The 18,214-nt window shown below is 44.3% G+C and overlaps 1 protein-coding gene across 1 annotated transcript in view; it reads left to right on the top strand.

Annotated features, from left to right (window-relative positions):
• Positions 1 to 16,098, top strand: part of LOC144819955 (uncharacterized) — a 28,297-nt gene extending 12,199 nt beyond the window's left edge. The window contains exon 2 of the mRNA XM_078677641.1: positions 15,598 to 16,098. The gene's annotated coding sequence lies outside the window, so the exon portion shown is untranslated. The remainder of the gene's footprint in view (positions 1 to 15,597) is intronic.
• Positions 16,099 to 18,214: the final 2,116 nt, after the last annotated feature.

Here is an 18,214-nt window from a genome sequence, read left to right as displayed (position 1 = left end):
ACATTGGGTACTCCAACCAGAGATGAAGCTAGCAGTCTTAGGGAACTCCAAACAATAGAAAAGTTTGTAAGAAAGGCAGGTGGACCACAGGGCTGTGCTTAATTTCTATACTCACTACTGATGACTACTACCCACACAACCATGGCTCGCCATATGACCGTCTGGGAATGACTCCTTGGAAATACGATTACCGATGAGTAATGACATAAGATATGGAGTGATATCCCTAGATTCAACCACTTTATGGGAATGAAGGATGCACACAACAAATTGCTTCAAATGACACCAATACCCTACCAAACTCGAAAAGATCTACCAGTCCTTATCGGATTTGTGTTGGAGGGGATGTGGGCTACGTGGGGACTTTATACACATTTGTTGGGATTGTCCTGTCATTCAGCCCTTCTGGTCCCAAATGTTAAATCAGTTTAAGGACATTCTAGGATATCCAATACTGATAATTCCTGGCTTTGCCCTACTGGGGCTACAGGATGAGACCCTCTGATATCAGACCTCTGGAGATCGTTTGATCTTGTGGTTACGCATTGGAGCAGCAAAGACAGCATTGACTGCATCCTGGAAGAGGACTGAAGCTCCCTTGATGTCCCAGTGGCATGCATGGCTTTGGCAAGTCATAACCATAGACTTGATGGCAGATGTACTTTCCAAAAACAAATAGAATTTGAAATGTACGTGGGGCCCCTTAGCGAAGTTTCTCTGGACTGGCCTTCCACTACATGTCCCACCCAGTACTAGAGGTCTCCACCTTTTCCAGACCTCAAGCCTGGAGGGGACATCGACCTCCTTATACAGACTTAGTCCTCTGCTCCAATGACCTTCCCACTCTTAGAGGACTATGGGGCATATTATCAAGAATGACATTACAAATTATTGCCTGTTTATCGGCAGAAAACTGTTGCTAAAGTGGCGATAATGGGCTTGATAATATGCCCTTGAGAATTCCAATAGAAGTCCATGTTCTGGTGTGAACATGGCCTTCTATTGGAATTCTCCAAGCATTTTATCAAGCCCATTATCGCCGATTTAGCTGCGATTTTCTGCCGCTAAACCTGCGATATTTTAACGGCGTTCTTGATATTATGCCCCTATATTCCTCTCACGTCACCCAGTGCTCCAGCACACACACTTATGTTAGTTCTTGTTGGGTTATTTGGAGGGAGGGGGAAGTAAGTTGGGCAATGAATCTAATAGACTCAACTGCAGACTATGACAGTTTTGGTTCACCTATGACGCTTTTTTTTATTAGTGAGAGACTACAATCTTGATGAAACTGTGTGTTATACTAGCATTCTCGAATTATTATTTAGGTGTCCACCAATTGAATTGCTGTTAGTGTACTGGTACAAGCCTTGTTAAAGCTCAATAAAGAAAGGTTGAGGATAAGAATGTATTGGGTATCCATCATCTACCATTCTAAACCAGGGGCCATCTAAAATACACATCCCACTGCATCCCCCTGGCCCAAGTACACAAACTTTCACCACACTCACAGGGCCAGATGTAGCAACTTTCTATTTTGTAAGTCTGCAATAGCGATTTTATGCAACTTGCAATTAGAGAGTCGCAAAATAAAATGTACCAATGTGTCAGACGCATTAGTGATTCCAAAATGGGTCGCATGGGACCTGCTCCGTCAATATTCATGAGGCAGGTTGCAATTTGCGACCCATTGGAAATAGGCAAAAATACAGGGATGGTCGCCTGCGGGGGACAGCAGACCACCTTGTCTGTGTTTGATTTTTAAATAAAGCAACTTTTTTTTTCAAATGCATCCTGTTTTCCTTAAAGGAAAAAGGGAAAAGTTTAACAGATGTTTTCTTTACATTTTTTAAGGGCAGGCAGTGGTCCATTGGACCACTGCCTGCTCTGAAAAATGTTTGGCACCCCCATTTACCAAGGGGAAGGGGTGCCTGGAGGACCCCTTCCCATTTGCAAATGGCTTATCACCAACTGCGGATGTTTTGCAAACGCATTCCCAGTTTGCAAAACATTCCTATATACCACTGCGACTGGCTATTAGGAAGGGACACCCTTAGCACATGTCTTCCTAATCGCGACTCGCAAACCCTCTTTTGCGAGTCGGTAGTAGGTTACTGACTCACAAAGTAGGGTTGGTACATGCCAAAAAGCATTTTAAAGATCGCAAATGAGCCGATGGGCCTTTTGCGACCAGTAAAAGGCTTCCGAAATCTGGCCCAACATCCGTAGCTGTATACATTTTTTACTACGTGGCAATCAGCGTGTAAAGCAAGCCTTAGTCTCTAGTGTATTTAGCATGTCTTTGAAAAATGCACTGGGGGTAGCACGGCCAATAAAAAGACATTCTCGGCTGCTGGTGATTGATGTCAGTTTACAGCTGCACTGATCTGCCATTGTTAAGTGATATAGATAAGCTGTGCTAATGATTACCCAGGCAGACGAGGAATAGATTGCCAATGCTCTGTTATTGGAATCATTAGGTCTGTAGATGGAGCTGGCCTTTGTTTTCCAGTGCGCACACAAAGCGAGAGGTGCTTAGCTTCCCCCTACGTTTGAACTGCTGTCAGAATCCACAGAAAAGCGTACTGATTTCTCTTTGAACAGCCTGGCTTTTAAAACATCTGTTTTAAGTGTCTCAGGCAGATGAAACCCGAAAGAACACATAGCAAAGATTCACATCTATGATAGCAAGACCTTTGACAGAGCTGCACCACCAAACATGCAACGCTGTTATACAGTATAAGCAATACATGTTCTTTGTAATGGAAATGTTGTATTCTTCCAAAAGGTTCTTCTCATCACACAGAAAAGCACAATCTGCCTGTCATCTTCCTTGAATTCTGTGACCGGTGCAACACTTGTAGGTTGTTATTACCTCGTGCGGGCGAAAGGTGGCGCTGCAGCACTTTCTAATGAGCCATGCTAAACAGACGAAAAATGACAGTAATGGAAACTTTGGATTATATGCATAAAATCACGTCCGCATTTGAATATTGCTAATAAATAAATGCATTTATAATAATATTAATAAATAAATGTCGTCATGCCTTGTTACGCACCAGTATGCCAAGTGTGCAATACGGTATTCAATTTGAGGCACTGGATAATAGCATGCTTGCCAAATACCCCCACTTACCGTCTTACCAGTTAATACTTGTCACAGAGTGATGCTAATTATTGAGTTTAAGGTTATGATTGCATGTGCGGTGCGCATAGTTGATTGTTGTAGTTTTTATTGCAATGGTGTTGGTCGACTGCAAGGACTGTCATTTACGCTCGTCATTATCCGAGAAACGTCACATTTGTACAGTTATTTCATTCAGTGACGACTTCAGAATGTTCTTAATAAAGTGATTCACAACTGGCAGCGTCTAGCTGTAGTATTTTGAATTCATAGGTCGAGGTATGTGGTGGTTCCTACTGCTCAAAGTTTGCATGACAGAAAGGTACTCCCTAGGTACAAAGGGGGTGTTTTTGTCACTTGGGCATTTTTACATTTCCTAACGTGGTCAGTGTTGCCAGATTTTTAGACCTGGCCCAAATATAAGCCCAAAATAAGCCCAATCAGACCAGTTCCAGCCCAGATTAGCAAGTCTGAAATGATGCACAAATTATCATCAGAAACAATTTTAAGGACAAATATACATTGTATTCAATATACAGATGGTGGGAAGGTGTTAACTGGGCACCTGCCTTAAAGCTACTCAATTTTAAGACCAGTCCTTACTGTGACTTTGTCAAGTGAAACAGGCACCGCTCACAATACAATAGTGGAAAACAAAGAATAAGAAAGGCAAAAATAGTGTTCTGTGCAATTTACTGCTCCCTCTAAATTGTATTTTAATAAAGTCTGTAAAACTCAGTGTCTTCATTATTCATTACATTACAGATTAAAAATCTACATTGAAAAATGGTCACTCACTTCTCTTGATGAGCAGCAATTCTGTAAATCTTGCAGACGCTCGTTTCAAGGGTGAGGCAAGTCCCTGTAAACACTACTGCTGCAGCTAATACTGCTATTAATAACGTCTGATTATATCTGATGTGCACCTTTCCATCAGGCATAGGTGACAGTAAGGACATTGACGCCCACAGCACCCCCAGGGACACCCCTGCTGGCATGTGATGCAGACATGGGGAGTGATGTGTGCCTCTTGACTGGGTCATGCAGACCATGTGAGTGAAGCGTGTTTGTCCACAGGGTCGTGCAACTCTGGCGAGGGTTGTGTGTTTCTCCACTGAGTTATGCAGTTCAGGTGAGCGATGCATGTATATTCACTGTGTCACGCCTGATGAGCATGCACTCGTGAGTTGGAGCTTGCATCCCGTGTCCACAGCTCATCTGCGTGGTCCCTTCTAGATAGCTTTGGGTGCAGCTATCTGTAATCCAACATACGGACGTTACCCCTGTATTATAATTAAGCCTGGGGTTTGCAGCGCACGCACTAAGAACCCGCTGACCTTTACCCGCACTCCTGATCCTTTGAAAGCTCTTTATTTTAGTGTCTTTCGTGGGTGTTCAGGGAAGATCTTTTGTTTCCGTTTGGTGTTTGAAGAATACACACACATATGTTGGTATCACTTGAACCCCAGCAGCGAGGCACATGAACAGCACGTGAGGGATGCAGGGCGCCGCCCTACGGGGGCACACTCAGAGGGGCGATACGCATAGGCCGCTGACATCCATTGTCATGATGTGTTCCCCTCTCTCGCTGAATGTACCAGATGCTTTAATCTGTGCTCACTTGGAGCCACTTTGAGTTCAATATAAGTTTATTAGTCATAATATATAAGGTATCAATACAAAATACAGCAAAAGAATGATGTGGGAAACGGGGAGGGAAGGGGAAGCATAGGAAGAAAAATCAGAATAAACTTTATAATTGAGGAAACAACAACAAAATTATCATGGGCATTAATGAGTAAAAAGAAAAGGGCCTAATGGGTAAATAAAAAGCAAATGCAAACGAGGATATGCAGAAAAAGAAAAAAAATGACAAGGGCATCAAGGGGGATTGGAGACTTCCTGCTGAATAGGTCGTGGACAGAATGAACGAGTTGTACAGTTATCAAAATACATCGTAACAGGAAGCCAAAGATCTGCACGTTTGGCTGCCAACTGGGCAGGAAAAACAAAAGCAGTGTCAAGCCTGTGATTATGACAAACATTATACCACCATGCTTTGAAAGAGATGGTAGAGGAAGTCTTCCAATTAATAGTAATCTGTTGGAACGCAACAGCAAGTAGCAAATCAACAATATGAGCATGGAGATCAGTCCCACCCCAACAAGGGGAAAGACTTCCCAAAAAGAGATGGGTAGGAGACAGGGGAATACAAATATGGAAAATTACATTAATTTGAGCCCAGTCCTGTAACCAAAAATCATGTACATGCTTGCAAAGAAATAACATATGAAACAGAGTAGCATTAGGTAAGGAGCAAGACCAACAAACATCTGGAGTGGTAGAGAAGCGCTTGATACGGGCAAAAGGAGTGTGGAGCAGTCGATTGTAGATGAAAAACATGGATTGCGTCAAGGACGCCGCTCTTGATGTTTTACGAACCTTTGTCCAAATCTTATCCCAAAAGGAAACTGGCCATGATGTGGAAAGATCATGTTCCCACTGTTCCTCCGCCTTAGACTTAGTCCTGGCAAGTGTGTGTGCATGAAGGTGTCTGTAAAGAATAGAAGCTTTAGGAAAAGCTCGTAGGGTGGAATGAAGTTGGAGAGTAAGGTTAGGAGAGATAGGAGAAGGTGACGCCTGCAGGAGTCTTGTGTAAACCTCCATAACCGCTGTTTTGAGTAGGATGTATTTGGGAGCAAGGGAGGAAGGCAAATCAAAGATGGAACATAGGGTATGGAAAGGCAGAAAGGGAGAGTGTGAGAAGAGTTGCGAAATCCAGAGCAGTTCTTTGGATCTCCAAGATCTCCAGTAAAAGGGTTTACGACGGATTAAAAGATATTTGTTATGCCAAATAGTATAGGAGAGAAAATCAGCAACAGTCGTAGGGGGGAAGGATTAGAGGATAGGAGGAGTTTGACAGTAAATTTATGAATGGGAGTGGGAATCATGGAGGGTTTGCTGGAAAAAGAGATATATTCAGCGAATGAAAAAGGGGAGAGAAAGAGGCGCTCAACCTTAGTCCACAGAGGGCATGGGGAAACAGGGTCTTGTAACCAAAAGGAGGCTTGACGTAACAAGAAGGCCTTCTGATAGGCAGGGAAGTCAGGAAAATTAACTCCACCTTCAGAAGTGGGGCGAATGAGTATGGTAAGGGACATTCTGGGCTTTTTGTTATGCCATAAGAAGGAGGATAATACTGAGTTGATTTTTTTTAAAAAATTTGGCTGGGATAGGGACAGGGATATTAGAGATTGTGTATAAAATAATGGGGGATAACATCATCTTGATGGTGTCCAAACGACCCCACCAAGACAGGTAAAGAGGGTGCCACCTAGCTGTAAGATCAGATATTTTCTGAATGCATTTAGTCAGGCATAGGGAGACGGTGTCAAGGATGGAAGGGGTGATGTGCAGACCTAAATACTTAATATGGGAGGGACTCCAGGCAAAATTAGAGGCACTGAAATCAGGTTTAAAAGTGAATTTTGTCAGGGGTAAAATCTCACACTTATCGTTGTTGAGCTTATAACCAGAAATTGAGGAATAGTTCTGCAGTTCCTCTAGGAATGCAGGGATGGAGACGGTGGGATTCGAGATGAAAAGTAAAATATCATCGGCGTATGCAGAAAGTTTAATGGAAGACTCCGCGGTCTGAAAGCCGTGAATATTGGGGTTCTGGCGAAGCTTGGACAGGAAAGGTTCCAAAGCGAGATTGAAAAGGAAAGGTGAAAGGGGGCAACCTTGTCGAACTCCTCTACCAAGGTCAAAGTAGGGAGAGATTTGACCATTTGCATAAACTGCTGCCCGTGGGTGAGAATATAACAGGAAAACTAGGGAAATAAATTTAGGGCCAAAGCCAAACCATCCAAGAGTATGAAAAAGATAGGGCCACTCAACCCTATCGAACGCCTTCTCGGCATCCAGGGCTATCGCTGCATGGCGATGTTGGAGATGGGAAGATTTTGATAATATGTTAAATAAAAGTCTGGTGTTGTCGGTGATATAACGATCTTTAACAAAACCTGATTACTCTTCGCCTAAGAGATCAGGAAGTAGATGATCTAACCTGATCGCCAATGACTTTGCGAAGAGTTTATAGTCAATATTGACAAGGGAAATGGGCCTGTAATTCTTGCAATACTGCACATCTTTTCCGGGCTTGGGTATTAAACAAATGTGTGCGTTGGAAAAGGACTCTGAGGAGGCACCTAATTCAACAAAGGTATTGAACTTGGAGCCACTTTCATGTGGCACCTGGCCAGCATCACACGGGGCACACACACAACGGCGCTAATAGGAGGCAGATATAACATGTCTGTCTGTAGTGCAGAAGGCACAGAGCCAACGCTGGTGTCAGCAGCGACGGGTGTGTGGCATATACCAGAGAGGGTAGGAGTGCACTGGGCATTACCGTCACGGAACATAGCATGTGGCCACGAGCTGAAGGCATGGTGCCAACGGTGTCAGCACTGTGCTTCAGTGTATGACTTCTGCTAAACTGATTCATAGGCCTAGATCTTCACATGAGGGCGTGCAGGAGCAGCGCCAGGCAGGTGCAGGTTCCAGCAGTGTTGTGGTGTCTGGCCTGTGCCATCCATAGCATCAACACACTCCATGCTAAGTGGAGAGCATGTGAATCTACACGCTCAGTGGCTGTGAGACTTTTGTGGCAGCAGTGTTGGGGCGAAGGGCCTGTTCAAAGCACAGCATCCGTGTGTGAGACACTCTCTGTGCGTGCCCAATTTGTATGGGGGACGTTGTAGGTGTCGGCGGCACAACGGAGCTCGTGAAAGTCAGACCCCAGATGGTAAATGCTGATGTTTACAGACACAGACATCAGAACCGCCATTACCAAGACAGGTGTCATCAACGCGTAGTGCAAGGTGCGCATCAAATGACACAGTTGTGCACATGCTTGTTGCTCACTGCGTTGAGAAGTTAAAGTTTGTCAATTGTCACAAGAACCGAGAGAGGAATAGAGAGGCTAGGAAGAAATCTGGCTGAACTTTAGAGTCTTAGAAGATGGCCCTCAGAGTGATCAATCGCGCTATGAAATATCACAATTTAAATAACCAGAGAAGGAAAAAAAAATGTCATTATCTGTGCAAATGTGAATAGAAAAAAATGGCCATTATTTATGTAGGCAACTCAAAACTACAAAGCGGCTTTGCTCTGTGTGAACATTTCTAGGAGAAGTTTTCAAGGGGTGGGCAAGGGGTTAGTTTCTAGTTCCTCCTGTAATGCACTGTTTGCTACTTCATGTATTTTGTTTGCTCACAATTGTCACTTTTACCTCATGTAACTTAATGTCTGCTTTTGTAATTTATTCACTTGTAATTTTCTCCTCATGTATCATTATTGTTCCTATTGTGAAGCGCTCTGACGCCTTCGGGTAAAGTCTGCGCTATATAAAAACGCATAAATAAAATACAATAAAATAAATAAGTATGGGCCTGCTGGGGGCTGGGCCGCTGGGCCTGGCGTGGCCCGGGGCCGAGGCTGGTGTCGGCTTCAGTTCGCCTACCTTTGCTGAGTCAGTGCGTCACCGTGTCTTCAGTCTTGTGCTCTTCAAGGGCTGGGGCTGGGCCTGGGCGCTGCCGCAAGTTGACTGTGGTGTGTGGCCTGGGTGGGCGGCAGCGGCAGGCAGCAGCAGTGTGACACACGAGTGTCACGAATCACGAGTCCTCTCCTCCTCCTGACCTCCGCTCCTCTCCAGCAAGCAGCCCGGGCCATCACGTCAGTCACACAGTCCGCCGCGGCAAAAGAGAGCGTGCTCACGCAGCCCCCGCATATATTGGAAGTGCGCAGGGGCTGACCAACAACTGCTGCCCAGGGCCGTCATTGGTAGCGTTTTCACGTGCTGCACGAATGACAGCCCTGGGGCACCCCCACATTGGCAGGCCACAATCACTGATGGTTGCCAGACCTCTATGGCTGCCCAGTGCCTTCTGCTCTAGGGGTGGGTGGGCGGGGTCATCATGTGCCTGCGCAGAGGCAGGCCCATCAATCATCGGACCTCCAGCCCCCAGGCTCCTCCAATCAGACAGTGTAGTGAGTTAGTGACTGTGCTCGCTCGAACTTGAAGCGCTCAGATTTGAGAGGTGTGATTGTGGACGCCCGCCCCAGCCAGGAAAATCCGCACACAGGCTAAAAACCAGCCCAAAAAGTAGCCCCCCGCCAGGCATGGGTTTTTCCCGCACAATTGGGAAAAATGTCGCCCAATTGTGAGGAAAATAGCACAATCTGGCAACATTGAACGTGGTGCAAGCTAGGGAAACGGTTTTAGGGAAATGTGGGCTGTCGTCATAACTCCTGAGGCCACATTCTCGCGATAAGCAGCATCCATTAGATGCAGCGTGCTTTCGAAGCCGGAACAACAAGCACATTATAAACGGTGCTGCAGAGCATGTGTAGAGAAGATTTAATTTTTGGGTGTTGCTTTTATCTGTATATGCATCCATATGCCGAGCAGCTGGCCCTCTTAAAGAATGTTTAATGTTGTGTGCACATCAGGGCACAAGTCCTAAAAAAAGAAGTGGGGGAACGCTGTCACCGGAAGTGACATCACGTCAGGAAGTGACGTCACGAAAGGTAGCTCCGATCTCGTCCCAGAGAAGCCAAAGAGTGAAGTCCAGCTGTTTGGCAGGGGGGATGGCGTCCACCCGGTAAAATAAGTGGGGCAACGCCGCCGTCCACCCGCGTGGTACCCCAACTCGAGCCCTGGTGCACATATATCAACATACATCAACCATCGTGTGAATTTCCACCTGCCCATAAGACGCCTGCGCCAGTACCGGTCGGTCGTGGGAGTGCTGCTGGGCGGTGATGTGGGGAGGAGGAGGGGCAGGGTGGGGCATAGTAAACTATGGTTTACGGCCGATTACAGATAAGTAAACATAAAAATAAATAAAGCAAATTTTGTTGCGCGCGCTGTATCCCGATATAGTGTGCGCAACTAAATTCGTTTTATTTGTTTTTATGTTTACTTACCTGTAATCGGCCGTAAACCATAGTTTACTACCCCCCACCCTGCCCCTCACCCCTCCCCACGTCACCGCCCAGCAGCACTCCCAGAACCGACCGTTACTGGCCTGCGCTCCACCTCACTCGCCCTAGCACATACCCTCCACATCTATGGCAGCCGCAGCGGGGGTCGCCAAGACCCAGAACAACCTCCACATCCTTACTGCACCCTTCCTGGCAGAATTCAGAAAGAGACTCAAGACCTGACTTTTCAACGCAGACGTGGCAATCTCAGCACCCAGATACCCTTACAGGGTGAAAGTGTTGCGCTATATAAATATTGATTGATTGACTGGTTGATTGGTACATCCAAATGCGTGCAGCCACGATCCCTAGTCGTTTGCAGACAGGCCTCTGTGAATATGAGGATGAGTTGCATGGGCGTCATTGCATCAAAGAGACATCACAGAACTCCCCTTTGCTACAAAGATTTCACAGGAAGTGACATTATATGATCTGACTCTGAATCCTCCCAGGAAGTGATGTCACATTACCTTAATCCCGAAGACATCACAATAACTGATATTACTGAAAAAAGAGATTCCTAAATGCAGAGGTTTATAACACAATTTACTACCACAGATACATGTACATTTTTTATACTATTTACATTTTAAATAGGGTACTGACATTTTAGGGACACTAAATATTTTAAAAAAATGTATTGGACGAAAATTATGCTTGTTCATTTAGCACCATAGTTAAAGAAAACAAAGTCAAGTACATTGATCTCCAGTGATCAGCGCCACCTTGGTCTACTTATTTCAATTAATATTTTTGGGGCTGAAAAGCAAAAGCTGAAATAAATGAAGTTGAATAGCAAAGGTCACTATAGGGTCAGGGTAAAACTGTCAGCAGTTGTCAACCTTAGCGAGTTCTCATTTATAATACAGGGGCATATTATCAACACAGGCGATAAAATTATCGCTTGCTTTATCGGCAGAAAACTGCCGCTAAAGCCGCTTTTGCGGCAGTTTTCTGCCGCAAAAGCGGCTTTAGCGGCAGTTTTCTGCCGATAAAGCAAGCGATAATTTTATCGCCTGTGTTGATAATATGCCCCACAGTTCTCACTGTCAGTTCATATCAAACTGGAGCAGTCCAGACGTTGTATCTTTGTACCCCATGTTTTGATACAGGCATAAATAAATGTATGGTGCATTTAGGAGTCTGGCTCTGCTGGATCGCGTACAGTTAAAGGTGTAGCAGATCTGAAGGGTTTAGCCGGCATTCAAAGTGTCATTTAAAAAGGCTGTGACCTTTCTTTAATGTGCACACTTCCACGTGTAAGCCTTGGACTGCTCTGCCTAGCTTCCCTGCGAGTCAAGTGCTAAAAGGGGTATTCAGGAGACCAGAAGTGGAAGAAAACAGTGTCAAAATTGGGGCCCAGTAATTCTGATTGATCTGGGATCCTCTGACTTAGTCCTTTTTTTACGATTTCATGCAGACTTAGTCCAGTTGAAATATGAACTTATTCTTACAAGTGCTGAAGGTAGGGCTTCAAACCACTTAAAACACATTTCCACTCAAATTGTGGCTTGTCTTTACTTTGGGATACCATTTCGCTGTTCAGCTTTCCCTGATGACTCTGGGTGATAATCATTGGAATCACTAAAGTGAGAGGCATGTTTGAAGAGAGAGGGGCTCGCCAGGACTGAGAAACAAGTTTGGAGACAGCAAATGTGCCTCTTGCATCAAGATAAATTGTAACGTTTTAAGGATGGAAGATTAGTGGCCTCTAAGACACTATTGCATAACCTGCTTCACTTAAATGATGATGTGGGACATATTAGCTGTTAAGCAGGCACCACTGGGGAAGGAGGGAAGGCCATTTTGACTGCCGGTACTAAATTATGGGGGCCATTTGTGTGAATGTTCAAATAGAATTTATTCAACAATAGGTAACTCATCTGGTGCCACATCCTATGACCTGGGGAGGATTTAAAGGGACCCAGCTATGTACATTGTTCATACCTAAGCTGGAAACTTCTTCTGTGCAATGCTTTCCAGCTGACCATGCAATTGTGTCTCTTCGCTATGTGGCCGTGTTATTAGGTATACGACCCTGTGGTAAGCAGTAGCACTGAGTGAGTTGAAAGCCCTGTGAATGTCGGTGTGGATGGGTGTCGGCTTGGTAAGAGTTCAGTCTGTGGGAGTGTAACGGTGCTGGGGATTCATTGTTCTGGTATCATTGGCTTCATTGCACTGTGTTGGTGTATTTGCAATTATGCATTGCAGACCTTTGTGAGTTCAGTGCTCTAAATGGGGTGCCGTTTCCTGCGTGTCATGTCTCAGTAACCACTGGAACTTTGTTTTATTTTACAGATCTCCATGTGTACGTCAGAAGGACTTTGTCATCTGGTTCCTTGCTGGATTGCCACACGCCATCTTGTGATTCCTATTTGACCAAATTGTTTTTGTGACTACTGTATGTCTCTCAATCAGGCCCCGGGGTTCATTTTTCATGAACACCTATCTTAAAAGCAACTACCTTCATTGTAAAATAAAGCAAGTATTAGGTATATATCCTCAAGATAGGCCTACCACTCACTCACAGCAAAGGAAAGGTGACAATTATCAATCGATATCGGTAGACTTCAGCAGTTCATTGAATCCCCCCACTCTCAAGTTTCAAGTTCAAGTTTCAAAACTTTATTCGATTAAAAAAGATCAATCATAAAAGCAAGCAGTGTATATACATCATAATAATACAGTCTAATATGAATACCCCATAAAAACAAATTTGGTGCAGCTCAATACAGTAAACCGGAATGATTAAAAAACCATACTTTTCCTTGCGGCCACAGATTTAAAAATAAACGTAGCGGTATGAAAACAAATGTAAGGAACATCAATAGAGAACAACATCCTCATTGCCGAATTTACTGTTGTAGTTGCCCGTTTTATAAATAGTGGTTTTAAATAGGCAACGCGAAGATGTTTATAGAGGTCACACAGGAATAAAAAATGTACAGTACTCTGTTTGGTGACCCCATCGCATGGGCATGGAATAGTGGAATAATTTTTCATGGCTGGGAACACAACCAGATGGTGGACAATTCCGAGTCTCAGTCTAATAAGGACAAATCGGTGGGATGGTCTGGTGACAACCTTTAAGTATTCAGAAAAACCAGATGAGTCCCTATTGGAGTGATAATACTGAGGGGCAGTTAACTGCATAGTAGAGTCTCTACGCACTTGAGCTTTCTTATGTAAATAGGAAAACTTAAGCTATTTCTTTGAGGTATCAGAGAAGCTCTCCTGATCAGCCAGGAGATTAAGGTTGAATAAATCCTTGGCTGTTGTCACAACATAGTTGTCACAACAAGCTTACCTTTAGTTCCCTGGTTTTGCCTTTTATGATTCTTTTATAGGCGCCTTGACGCCTCCGGGCAAAGTTGCGCGTTATAAGTATTATTTCATTTCATTTCATTTCATTTCATTTCATAGTTGATCCATGGGATCAGTGAGCTTTTGTCTAGGTGGAGACAATCAGTAATAATGCTCCTAGTAAAGCTAGTTTCTTTCTTATGCCAAATTCCTCTCCACACCAACAATGGTCTTAGACAAATTAAATCTGATAAAAACTCCAGGCCCAGTTCCTGGTGTATTATCAGATTGGAGGCAGACGTAGGCAAGCATAACAATCTTTTTAGGAAACTATTTTCTTCTATTTGCAAATCCCCATGGCGACAATGCCCCCAAACTCCAGATCCGTAGAGCGTGATTGCAACGCATCTACAGCGGTATATATGGAGCATATCAAATATGCGGCGGTCACCAAGCTTATTTGCGAATTTGAAGACTCCGTGGGCACTTTTAGACATCTTTGCTTGTACATTAGATATCTCCCGTGACCACATACCATTACTACTAAAAGTAATGCCCAAATAGCAAAACTTGTTTACAGTTTCTATTTGTTGTCCCTCTATATAGAAAGATCTCATTTTCTTGCCACATGGCATAATAAACGTTTTAGTATTATTAATTTTAAATTTTTTATCCTTGATAAAACCCGCAAACTTGTCCATCGGTTTCTGCAGACCACGGGGAGTTCTAGATAAGAGCACTGAATCATCAGCATAAAGCAGGATGGGAACAGACTGGCCATCAACTAACGGTGCATCAGAGTTAACCTGCTTAAGCTCGGAATCTATAGCATTAATGAAGAGGGAGAAGAGAAGGGGCGCAAGGACACAGCCTTGTCTAATGCCTAACTTCACGCTGATACAGTCGGTACATTCCCCCCCTTGACCATATCTAATGCGGGCTGAGAGTTTACTGGTGCTCTACAAGACTCTAAAAATTCCAAACTCGTGAGAATGTCTATCCTAAACAAAAGAATCTTAGCCACTTGCTCCCAGTTTTTGCGTGTGAGCTTGTCATGCAACCACAGGTCCAACCTGTTTCTGCTAGTGAAGATCTAAATGTAATTAGCTGAAGTACCTCTTTTTCTGCTTCATCAGAATAATTATAGCTGAATGCAATAATAGATAAAACAATATTATTATTATTACTTTTATTAGGAATTAAATAAAAAAAATAACAGTGGAAAACCCTCCAATATATAACTTGTGGTGTGCTACTGCACACTTTACACAGTGGTCTATTGCCCTACCCATATCTTCAGTTGTGCCTCCATGACATACGAAAGGGTGTACCTAGTAAGGATATGCACATATCTCACTGCACAGACTCCCAGTATGCTTAAAAGAATGTTATTGATAATATATATATGATAAAGTATCTACAATTATATATTTTAAATATATTACAGATCACTGAGGAGCTCCTTTGTCATACTCTTGCATGAGTCTGCCAGATGAGTGCCTTTACAAGGTCCTGTGACTTATCCTTCTGGACCCTTGGGAATATAATAGTTCTCATATTACAACATACTTGGCATTCACCTTACCTTAGTGATGGCAGATAAATTAAGTTATGTTTCTTGCATACCACGTCACTGTAAATTGAATAACTTCTGGGAGTTCACATATTTGCTAATACTGATATAAGGGAGGTGAGGCACAAGAATTTGCACGCCGCTGTTTTGCCACTGCAAAGCGGCAAAAATTTTACAGCTGAAGTACGACACTTCCTAACGCCATGTTAGCATCGTATTTACAATACGGTGCTACATAGCGTTAGGAAGATTTAACAGCTGGAAAAATTGAGACTGAAGTGAGTGTCATGTCGATTAAAAAATAAGGCAATGGTACAAAAGTGACATTTTGCCAATCAGCAGTGAATTGAGTTCTTTATCCCCCTCGCACCCCAGTTCAGACTGAGCCATATGCAATCAGTCTTGACCCTGTGCCTCATGGGAACAATCCAGTCCAAACTGCAAAGGCAGGTCTTTCCTAGACCGTAAACAAGCATCCTGGGATTCATTTTGGGTTAACACTCCTCATCAGCCAGGCTAGCTTGAATACAGTGGCAAAGTGAGCAAGGGACCCATGTCTGGGCATACTCTGCCAACTGATAATTTGCATATGGCTGGGTCTAAACTGGGGTGGCGAAGTGAGCTAAAGAATGATGACGGATTCAACCCGGATCAGTGACTGGGGGTGAGTGTCTGAAAAGTTTCTGCACTCCTTTCATCATCTCCTTGGGTTTACTTTGTTTGCCCTAATTTGGTAGGTTTTGCCCAGATGTGGGTCCCTTGCTCAGTTTGCCACTGGATTCAAGCTAGCCTGGCTGATGAGGGGTGTTACCCCGAAACCGGTCCCAGAATGCGTGTTTCCGGTCCAAGGAGGACCTGGCTTGGCAGTTAGGGTTGGACTGTTCCCATGAGGCACAGGGTCAATACTGATTTGCATATGGCTGGTTCTGAACTGGCGTGGTGAAGTGAGCTCAACAGTGATGATGAGTTCAACCCAGATCAGTGACTGGGGGTGAGCGTATGAAAAGTTTTGGCGGTCCGTCCCTCATCTCCTTGTGTTTGCTTTGTTCTCCCTAAGTTGGCAAGGAATGCTCAGATGTGGGTCCCATGCTCACTTTGCCATTGGATTCAAACTAGCCTGGCTGATGAGGGGTCGTACCCCGAAACTGGCCCCAGGATGCTTGTTTCCGGTCCACAGAGGACCTGGCTTTGCAGTTCGGATTGGACTGTTCCCATGAGGCACAGGGTCAATACTGATTTGCATATGGCTGGGTCTGAACTAGGGTGGCGAATTGAGCTAAAGAATGATGATGGATTCAACCCAGATCTGTGAATGGAGGTGAGTGTCTGAAAAGTTTTGGCACTCCGTCCATCATCTCCTTGTGTTTGCTTTGTTCACTCTAAGTTGGCAGGGTATGCCCAGATGTGGTTCCAATGCTCACTTTGCCACTGGATTCAAGCTAGCCTGGCTGATGAGGGGTGTTACCCTGAAACGAGTCCCAGGATGCTTGTTACCAGTCCACGGAGGACCTGGCTTTGCAGTTTGGTCTGGACTGTTCACATGAGGCACAGGGTCAATAGTGATTTGCAAATGGCTGGGTCTGTTCTGGGGTGGCAAAGTGAGCTAAAGAACCATGATGGATTCAACCCAGATCTGGGACTGGGGTGTCTAAAAGATTTCAGCGCTCCGGCCATCATCTCCTTGTGTTTACTCAGTGCTACTCCATACCAGGAGTGGAGTGGGGTTGGAGCTGGGTAACATCTTAGGTTCCTCCCGTCTGACCAGTTTCAGTAATCTCCAGTGAGAGGCAGGTGGGCCATGGCTTTTTTCTGGGAGGCTCAGTGCTTGCAGGCCAGGGCTTCAGTCACTGGGCAGAGCTGCCTAGCCTGCCCTGGGCAGAGTGAAGCTGTACTGTGGAGGAGTGTGGGGCTTCTCTGGGCTGAAAAATTCCAGCAATCCCCGTAGAAGGAGGTTCAAGCCATTACTTTTGTCTGGGAGAACCAGTCCCCGTAGGGCAGGGTGTCATCCACCGGGCAGAGCCACCTAGCCTCTTTGGGATCTGGTGGTGCCCAACCCACAAGGGTTTGCCAAGTATCAAGACATCCACGTTGCTTGTCAGCTTTGAAATCATGTTGTGGCTATAATGGCACCATTGACTTTCATTCTTAGGGCGGATCCAAAATATGGGCAAGTATTGTGCCAAATCAGAGTATCATGTATTAACCACGTCACCAGCCAAGAAGGTCTAATTACATTATTCACCGCCCTTGCGGGCCAAATGCTGGTAACTTAGGGAATATGCAGGTTTTTAAAGAGAAAGCACCAACATCCACATTTTATGTCCCATTTTTTAGGACAATGCTTAACTTAAAAAATAGCCGCTGCTTACTGAGTAAATTACATTCTTAACTTCGGCATATTAGATTTTTATGGTTGGGATAACTAAATTCTAACACTCTGGGGAACTGGTTAAAAGTTCAACGAACATAACTAAGGGCATTTGTATGTTCCTAAATCACATTGCGTCACTATCTTTGTTTCTTTTTGCTTTTGCCAATGCATTCCACATTCATACGTCCTTAAACCATTGTCAAAATTATAAGCCCATATCATTTTTCTCTTTCAAGAACATTCTAGCTAGTTTGACTAACTTGGATCCATATCAAATAGCTAACCTTTCAGCCCCTTTTAAATAGATTACGTTAATTATTATAGAATAAAAATTACAACATCAAAACTGACTTGCTGTCAGTGAAACATAAACAGAAGGGAAGCATTACAAGGAGACTTTCCCATTCAGGGATTCAAAACAAGAAGCGTTATGGTATTACCATTTGAACCATATTCTCTTATGATGGGGACTTACCATATTCGTGCCTCTAAAAATGTCAGAATTGACAAGCCTGCAGTTACAATGTGTAATGTAAAGAAAAAGGTTGTGAACTTGTGGCACTCCTTTCCTGGGCCTGTATTATGTAACCGGCTCACTGTCCCCATTAGTGTGCATCTTTAACCATGTGTGCTGAACACTGCACCCTATTGCAATAACTCTGCTACCCCATAGCAGGTGCAAACTCGAGACTTCCCTGGGGACATCGCATTAGTGAAAACCACAGTGGATGCTTGAAGAAACCACTCCATCTTTCTCTGTCCTGGCTGCACCTGCCTACATACCAAAGAGGGA

This window comes from Lissotriton helveticus, chromosome 2_1 (assembly GCF_964261635.1).
Source record: "Lissotriton helveticus chromosome 2_1, aLisHel1.1, whole genome shotgun sequence".
Classification (NCBI taxonomy): domain Eukaryota; kingdom Metazoa; phylum Chordata; class Amphibia; order Caudata; family Salamandridae; genus Lissotriton; species Lissotriton helveticus.
The sequence above is the reverse complement of the archived record's forward strand: the minus strand, read 5'-3'. Positions and strand labels throughout refer to the sequence as shown.